The sequence below is a fragment of the Fukomys damarensis genome, unplaced genomic scaffold (genome assembly GCF_012274545.1).
Source record: "Fukomys damarensis isolate Sample0158 unplaced genomic scaffold, DMR_v1.0_HiC HiC_scaffold_39, whole genome shotgun sequence".
Taxonomy (NCBI): domain Eukaryota; kingdom Metazoa; phylum Chordata; class Mammalia; order Rodentia; family Bathyergidae; genus Fukomys; species Fukomys damarensis.
Genome location: NW_022900951.1, coordinates 110779537 through 110787425, shown reverse-complemented (window position 1 = coordinate 110787425; position 7889 = coordinate 110779537).

Here is a 7889-nt window from a genome sequence, read left to right as displayed (position 1 = left end):
TGATCCTTCGTGTCTACCATGTTTTGCCATAGGAATTAATAAAATATTTTGTGTGGAGATACTTTTGAGAGAGCACAACATAAATATTCTATTTCCTCATCTTTCACCCAGAAGTTTTAGTATCCATTGAATTTTTCCCCCCAGTGGTATTATGATGACTACCTAATAGTGGCTCTATGTAATTCTATCACTTCTTCAACATACTAGTTGGTAACCTATTGTACAGAACTTTCTCCACCATCTGTATGGACTCTTGGAAGTCTATTTCCATTGGTAGGTTTTAATTCATTACCATAATTATTTTGGTATTCAATTTGTCTCACATCCCCTCTATGCTCATTCTGTGGCCTATTGTTTTTTGGGCAGCTTTGTACTTTCTGACACGACATCCCACCTTTATACTTTTCTTGCCCTAGCCTTGGAATCAGTGATTTCTCTTAGGGATCTATGATTTCTTTTACTAGAGAAGGGGATTTAAAAACCAAGGCACAAGTACAAGTTGCGGTCTTGCTACTGGGCAGCTTTGTGACACAGGAAGCACTTGTGTGTGTGAGTGTATGTACACCTTGTAGGTGTATGTGTACACGTATATATCTCTGTCAGAAACCATGAGCTTAAACTAGTACCTCTGATTCCAACACAATGTCTAGGGTTTGTGCTAGTGTCTTCCATAAACGTTTGTAACCTCACATTCACCTCTAGGAGGAGCATTGAGCTTTGTCTTCCAGTCACTACTGAGGAAAACGCATGAGGAATCTTAATCAAGGAGTCCCCTCTCAGTAATAGTTATTATACCTAATATTTGCCCTCTATCTGAGGCATGAAAGAATGGCTTCCATTTATAAAAGTGATTCGAAGTTCTCTACTGAAATTCAGCAAACAACACTTAAGTATAATTTTAAATTTTAAAAATAGAAAAAGTTAATTTAAAGAAACATATTAAATAATGAGTGACATTTACATATGGCCATATAGAAGTTAAATACATATGAGAACAACAATCCAAGAAAACATTGGGTTACATTAGTGTGTGGAACTGTTGTAAAGAAGTTAAAAACTTCAATCTGTGTGGAATACTCTGAGTTCCTCTTTGGATTCTCTTTCTGAGGTTCTCTTTCTTCTGTGAAGTGTGATAAGAGAGGTCTAGTATCTTTATTTCTGAGAAGATCACCCCCTTGTTTTTCCCACAGGGAAAGGGGCCTTAAAACCCTTTTAGATCTGGTTTGCTTACTTATCTCTGACCAAAAGAGAATTAAAGTCAGAATGTATCCTTCAAAGAAAGAAGTTTCCAGTCTGACTCCCTGAGGCCTTCTGCTGTGGCTAAAAGAAATTTTTTAGTCTAACTCCTCTGGGTTTTTATCTCCCTCCAGGACCTGTGGCTTAAGGTCAGGAATTCTAGGATTTGTAATCGTGAGCGTGTATATTTTCTCAGAGATAAAACTCCCAGACCAGAGCTTTACTGTTTTATTGTTTCTTCCTTATCTTACTTTTAAGAAGAAACAATCTTCATAATAAAAAAATTCCAATCTTATAGAAGTATTCAAAGTGAAAAAGACCTCTCCCTACATGTGCTTATCCATAACAAGAAAAGTTTGATTTGTGACCCTTATTACTTTCTTCTATACATATACAAACATACTTTTAATAGATGCATATGTACATGTTAGAACTTTGTGTGGTGCTAGGAATGGAATCCAGGGCCTATGTGTACTAAGCATGCCCTCTACCACTGAGCTATGCTCCCAGTCCCCTAAAATGTTTTTTGAAGTATAACATACTAAAAAAAATGTAGTTTGGAGAGCTAGGCATGGTGACACGCCTGTAATCACAGCATTCAGGAAGCTGAGGTATGAGGATCATACCTCAGTTTGAAGTCAGCCTGGGCTACATAGGCAGCTCCAAGCCAGCCTAACTATAAAACAAGACCCTGTCTCCAAAAAAAAAGTGTACAACTTGGGCCAGGGATTTAGCTCAGTGGTTCCGCTGCATGCCTCGCAAGCACAAAGACCCAAGTTCGATCTCCGGTACCAAAAAAAGTGTACAACTTGAATTTTCACAAAATGGATGTTAAATGGAAAGGTCTGTGTGACTTGTATGATGGTTATATAACGTACATATGTGTTTATTATGTACTCTTAAGCAAATGGCTGAAAGTGCACATTAGGGAGTGCCTCCATTTTGAAATGTTCTATGTAGACCTGGATTATGGTTACATGTTTATTTGTTTGTTGTTGGGTTTTGTTTTTGTTTTTATTTTTGTTTTTGTTTTGAGACAGGTCTCACTATACAGTTCAGGTTGACCTGGAACTCACTATGTAGCCCAGGCTGTTTTCAAACTCACAGCGATCCTCCTGCCTCAGATCCCAAGTGCTGGGATTACAGGCATCCCCCACTACACTTGGCTACATGGGATTTTTGGTTTATGATAATTTCTTGACAGTGAATGCCTGGAAGTGAGCATTAGAGGTTGCTTAAAGAATTCTGGAATATTTTGTATAATCTCAGTGGTGGGTTTATTCAGTTTGTGATCATTATTACAGAGTGACTCTATATGGTGGGTTCTTCAAGAATTCTGGAATGTTCTATGTCAAGCTATGTGATTTATGAATTTATTTTTAGCAACTGTATAGTATTCCCTTCTGTGAATATTCCATAATTTAATCCTCATTTGATGGCCATTTAGATTCCGTATAATTTTAGTTTATACAGGTATATGTTGCTACATATTTATCTTTGTCTGCTTCTGTAAGTATTTCTGCAGGATTCTTAGAAGTGATAAACTGCTGGGCCAAAAGGTATACATTTTATTCACTGTTTTCCTTTTAGGAAGGTAAGACAAGTTGAGTGTAAAAAATTAAAATAGTAAAAAAGGCATTTAGGCTTGTCCTTTACCCCCAGTCTCATCAGATTGTTTCTCACAAGCAGCCTGTGTTATCAGCTATGGCAGGTTCTTCCAGAAGTAGTCTCTGCATTCAATATGCATTTACATATTTCTATAGGCACTACTTAAATTCGTGTTTCCAGTCTATCTTGAGAGTACCCATTTATAATTTCACCTATAGAGTATGAGTTCCTGCTCTCTCCTGAAGATGATTCTGGAAAGACTTCAGTAAAATGAACAGATTTCATTAATTCATTCATTACTGAAAATATGTTCACATGCTTCAGATTCAAAAGATACAACAAGGTCTCCCTCCCACCTTCCCACAGCCACCATAGCCCCTATCTCCTAAAGCAAGTGTTTTCAGTTTCAGGTGCATCCTTACAAAGAAAATTTGCATATGCAAAAAAGTATATATTCTTTTCCAAGACATTACACAAATAGTAGCACCTTTGTATGAATGATTACAGTGCAACCTTCCCATCCTTTACCCCTCAGAATCATGAGAAAAATAACAGTTGTTCGTTTTTTTTTCCATGGGTCTATGGGTGAGCTGGACAGTGCTGCTGATCAGGATCAGACTCTGCAGTCATAGCCCATCTGTTGGTAAGTCAGTTGGGGATTGGTTTGTCTAGAATGGCTTTAGCTGGGATTACCCAGCACTCTTCCCTGGGGATCTCAGCCTCCAGCAGCCTAGTCTGAGCTTGTTCTTACTGTGATGTCACAGTTCCGCAATAACAGAAGTACACGAGGGCTGTGGAGGCCTGGTCTCAGCCCTGGCACAGCATAATTTCTGACCTGTTCTTTCTGACCAAGGCTAGTCCCATGGCTAGCCCAGATTCAAGGAGTGTAATGACCTGCAGTCACAGTGCAAGGTTTGTAAGTTTAGAAAAGAGAAAGAACTGGGACCATTTGCCCCAGCAAACACAGTGCTGCAGGTATTGTACATTTTTTACCTAGCACTAGATCTTGGCAGTGATTTCCTATTGGTCCACACAAAGATCTGCTTCCATTTTTGTTGCTGTTGTTGTTGTTTATTTTTAATTTTCATTGTTTAGTCCCCTACTGAATGAAATGTATGCTTATCCCAGTCTCTTGCTTAATTACTTAATGCTGTAATGAGTAACCTTGAACATATTTCACATAAATCACTAGAAGTGAAATTACTAGGTCAAATACTATGAGTATTATTTTGCCACATATTTCTATGTTTAATTTTATTTTATTTAGAAAAACTACCAATCCTATAGAAAAGTTGAGGGCCGGGGATTTAGCTCAGTGCTGCCACCGCCCGCCTCACAAGCACAAGGACCCGAGTTCGACCCCCAGTACCCCCCCAAAAAAAAGTTGAAAGAAGTACAAAACCCATATATACCTCACCAAGATTAAATACTTGTTAACATTTGTACACATTTCTTCTCTATACATATATACATATATCATATGTATATATGCATACATCACATATATACACATAAATTTTAGGAACCATTTGAAATTAAGTTGCAGATCAAGAGAGTTGAAATCGAGACAATTTTTATCCTGTATTGCCTTAAGACAAGGGCATTTGCCTATATAATCACATTTGTATTAGCTCAACCAAAAAATTTAAAATTCACAAAATGTTTAATTCACCATCTATATTCAGAGACTCACATTGTTCTAGTAATTTTCTTTAGAACCTTTTTCAATTAAGTATCCAAGGTCAGGATCAAACATTAAACAAATATGTTTACTTGTCATATCTCTAGTTATATATTTCTTTGAAATAGAATAGTTTCCCACCTTTCAGAAATAATTCATTGTGAAGAGTATGGGCTGATCCTTTTGTATAATGTCATATAATCTGGACTTGTCACATTGTTTCTTCATGATTAGATTCAGGTTAAATAAACATTTTGGACAAGAATCCCATATAAGAGACTCCTATTGCATCCCATCAGGAGGTACATGATGTTAATGTATCCCATTGGTGATGCCAAGTTTGATCACTTGGTCAAGGCAGTGTTCCTCATATTTCTCTAAGTTTTTTTCTCTTTGTAATTAGTATTCAATTAATATTTGAAAGGTAAGGCTGGGCTGGGTGTGGTAGAACATGTCTGTAATCCCAACTACTCAGGGATCTTAGGCAGGAAGATTGCAAATTTGAGGTGAGCCTGGGCAACTTAGTGACACCCTATCTCAAAGTTGAAGAAAGGTTGGGGATGTGGCTTGGATCTTGAATGGTAGAGTACTTGCCAAGGATATGCAAAGCCCTGGATTCCGCTCCCAGTAACACCAAAACAAAACAAAACACAGTATATGTGCACCTATGTTTATAGCGGCACAGTTTGTAATAGCTAAAACTTGGAAACAGCCCATCTGCCCATTAGTTGGATACTGGATAAAGAAGATGTGGTTTTTCTATAAATGGAATACTGCTCAGCCATAAAGAATGATAAATTAGTTCATTCATAGGAAAATGAATGCATATTGAGGATATACTCCTAAGTGAAATAAATAAGTCACACATGTGTAAATACCAAATAGTTTCTCTGGTGTGAAAAACTATAATAGTACATAAGATCCTAATGATACTTGACCATGTGAAATAGAAAGAAAGGGCCTAAAGGTATAGGGAAATTAGGAAGGGTAGGGGAAAGGTAATAAGGGAGAGGAAAACAATATGAGAAACTGAAAAAATGGAAATAAAGTGTTTGTAAATGGGGAGGGGAGGAGGGGGTGAAGGGAGGGAAGGGACAAGGGGAAAAAATGAGAACCAAGACCTGTCATGTAAAGGTACAAGATCCCAATAATGAATGTAACTGTACTGTATACCTAAAATGTACCAATAAACTCAATTTAAAAAATACCCAAACAAAACACAGTAAAGTCCTGCTCCATAATATCTTTCACCCAATGGTTTTAGCATCCATTATGACCCTACCTGAATCAGTTTTTAAGATGGTGGCAAATCATGCAGGCCAGTGAAATGAACAGACACTTCACAGAGTAAGAAATACAAATGGCCAACAAATACATTAAAAAACGTTCATTCAACATCTCTGGCCCTGAGAGAAATGCAAATTAAAACAATGCTAAGATTCTATCTTATTCCACAAAGAATAGCAATCATCAACAAATGAAAAATTAACAATTCTGATAAGGCTGTGGTGAAAAAGGAATCTTCCTACATTGTTGATGGAATGTAAACTAGTACAACCATTATAAAAATCAGTATGGAGATTTCTCAAAGAACTAAAATTAGAAATTCCATATGACCCAGATATCCACTTTCTAAGTATCTTCCCCAAAGAGTTTAGGACACCATACTACAGCAATACAAGCATATCAATGTTTATAGCAGCACAATTCATAATGCTAAATCCTGGAAGCAGCTTATATGCCCATCAGCAGATAACTGGACAAAGAAAATGTGGTAGCTATACATAGTGGAATACTACTCAGCTATAACGAAGGACAAATTTGAGACATTTGTAAGAAAATGGATGCACCTGGAAAATATAATATTGAGTAGAATAAACCAGAAAGGCAAGCTTATATATCATATGGTATCTCTCATTTCAGTAAGGCAAAGTACAAATGAAGAGATTAATAAAGGATGGATGGAAGGTGACAGGGAGATGGAGCTCTTGCAAATAAGGAGAGCCCAAGAGACTAAGGGCAGGGAAGGGGATAAGTCGAGTAAAGATATGTTACGTATAGGAACCTAATAACCTCAGTGAATGTATATGCCATAAACATGAGCTAAGATTAATAATATCAAGAATGAAATGAGGAAAGGGGAATTACAGGAGGAGAGGGGGAAGGTAGGGGATTTAAAAAAACGATGACTATAAACTATGTACTGCTTTTTAAAAAAAGATGGTGGCAAGGCTGTATTTTCTTAATTCTGTCATTCCTTCCACATTAGATAGAGATTTTCAGTAAGAGGAGTTGACCCCTTTCATTTTGCATATCATTTCAGATTTTCAAAAACTATTCGATGTGTTATAACCTGTTAACATTATTGTACTCGTGCATGAATATGCAAATCAATGGAACAAAGCAGAGAGTCCAGAATTAGACCTAAGTATAAGTGAAATGTATTATACAATAAATATGGTACCACCAAAATCACTGGGGCAAAGATCGACTTTTTAGTAAATGCTATTAGGACAACTGGATAGCCATTTGGATAATTTGGTCCCATGCTTCATGTTATATACTGAAATAAACTCCAAATAGATGCAAATGTAAAAATTAAGAGCATAAACATACAAGTTCTAAGAAAAAAATGTGGATTGATTCCTTTATGATCTAGGTAAGGAGAAAGCTTTTCTGACACATGACTCCAAATCCAGACGCAGTAAAAAGATGATTAATTTTGACTATATAAAATGTCAAACCTTTTGCATGACAAAAAACACATATGTTAAAATAGAGATGACATAACTGAGAGAAAATACTTAGATATGGAAAATAAAAGGCTGGCCTCCCAAATACGTACATTAAATAACTTAAAAATCTATAGAGAAAAGCCACACGTGGTGGCCCACATCTATAATCCTAGGTCTTAGGAGGCTGAGGCAGGAGGATTGCTGCAATCAATACTGTTCTTGTTAGTATTCCCTGTTCTGTACACAAAATAAACAATACTTATTGACTAAATAGACAGTTGTACTATTGGGTCCTCATATTCACCAATACAGCCTGCACTTTATAGTTGAGTGGATAGATGCACGAGGTGGAAGCAAGGAACAGAATCTTACTCATCATTTTTTAGTTCCCTTTCCCCGCTTCTCTCAATTCTTGCCCAGTCCCCATGGCAAAATCTTTCTCCTCCCTAATTTCTACTTGTCGTCTGAAATAAAATCTTCATCAAGGCCCACATGCATGAAATTACTGCATGGCCTGGTGTGATGGTACACGACTTCAGGAGGCTGAAGCAGGAGGAGTGCAAGTTGGAGCCCAGCCTGGGAAATCTAGCAACTTAGCATGAGACCCTATCTCAACATAAAAAAGACTA